Source organism: Heterodontus francisci, unplaced genomic scaffold (genome assembly GCF_036365525.1).
Source record: "Heterodontus francisci isolate sHetFra1 unplaced genomic scaffold, sHetFra1.hap1 HAP1_SCAFFOLD_51_1, whole genome shotgun sequence".
Lineage (NCBI taxonomy): Eukaryota > Metazoa > Chordata > Chondrichthyes > Heterodontiformes > Heterodontidae > Heterodontus > Heterodontus francisci.
This window is the reverse complement of record NW_027141937.1, coordinates 3,419,717-3,420,449: the sequence shown is the minus strand read 5'-3', so window position 1 is coordinate 3,420,449 and position 733 is coordinate 3,419,717. Positions and strand designations below refer to the sequence as shown.

Genomic DNA, 733 nt, shown 5'->3' with positions numbered 1-733 from the left:
AGCCTTTTTAGTACCTCCCTCTCTCAATTTGTACCCTATCCATTGCCTCTACTCTCTTCACTTCTACTGATATTTTGTCCAATTCCACTTCCTTAGTGATCACTGATACAAAGTACTCATTAAGCAGATTAACATTGCCCTGCACCTCTAAGCATATATTATCCTCTTTCTCCCTAATAGGCCCGACTCAACCTCTTACTACCCACTTATCATTTACATGCTGCTCGAAGATTTTTGGGTTTCCTTTCATGTTGACTGCCATTTTATTCTCATAGAAATAGAGAATAAGCTGAATATAGAAGATATAAGTATTTCCCATCCTTGATGAGGTGGAACTTTTTTATGTTGTGGGTAGTAATGACTTGGCCCACGAGTGTGGTGGAAGCAGAGACAATCAATGATTTGAAAAGGAAATTGGATGGATACTTGAAGGAAAGAAACTTGCAGGAGGAAAGGGATCGAGCTGGTGAGTGGAACTGACTAGATTGCTCCGGGGAGAGCCAGCATGGACGTGATAGGCCAAACGACCACCTTCTGTGCTGCAAATGACTCTGTGTTGTTTCTCAAATTCAATCCACTGGTGTTTGGTAAATAATTTCAAAGTAAATTGTGCAACTGGAAAATCAGAGCCAAGGCAAGGGACGCATAAGGAAGCGGAATTGCTGAAACCCGGGATTGAACCAGGGAACTTTAGATTTTCAGTCTAACGCTCTCCCAACTGAGCTATTTCAGC

At 41.9% G+C, this 733-nt stretch overlaps 1 non-coding gene across 1 annotated transcript; it reads right to left on the bottom strand.

The window, feature by feature from the left end:
* Positions 1–660: 660 nt before the first annotated feature.
* trnaf-gaa (transfer RNA phenylalanine (anticodon GAA)) lies at positions 661–733 on the bottom strand. Its single transcript has one exon. It is a non-coding gene; the product is annotated as a tRNA-Phe (tRNA).